Source organism: Austrofundulus limnaeus, unplaced genomic scaffold, assembly GCF_001266775.1.
Source record: "Austrofundulus limnaeus strain Quisiro unplaced genomic scaffold, Austrofundulus_limnaeus-1.0 Scaffold8565, whole genome shotgun sequence".
NCBI classification, from domain to species: Eukaryota; Metazoa; Chordata; class Actinopteri; order Cyprinodontiformes; family Rivulidae; genus Austrofundulus; species Austrofundulus limnaeus.
The window spans coordinates 1-201 of record NW_013960967.1 but is presented as its reverse complement, the minus strand read 5'-3'; the positions used below and the strand labels follow the sequence as shown (position 1 = coordinate 201).

The following is a 201-nucleotide window of genomic DNA, read 5'->3' as shown; positions in this document are numbered from 1 at the left end:
TCTCCAATCCAAGTACACTAGGACTAGTTTGTCCTTACCATTGTAGCTTGTCAGTCATGCACCAAGACAGACTCATGTGCAAGACAGTTGAGCTTGAATAAATTAGTGTTCCCTGACCGGGAATCGAACCCGGGCCACGGCGGTGAAAGCGCCGGATCCTAGCCACTAGACCATCAGGGACAGCTTGTGCAGCTTATTAAC

General features: G+C 49.8%; 1 non-coding gene across 1 annotated transcript; it reads right to left on the bottom strand.

The window, feature by feature from the left end:
* Positions 1-108: 108 nt before the first annotated feature.
* trnae-uuc (transfer RNA glutamic acid (anticodon UUC)) lies at positions 109-180 on the bottom strand. Its single transcript has one exon. It is a non-coding gene; the product is annotated as a tRNA-Glu (tRNA).
* Between the last annotated feature and the right edge of the window lie 21 nt (positions 181-201).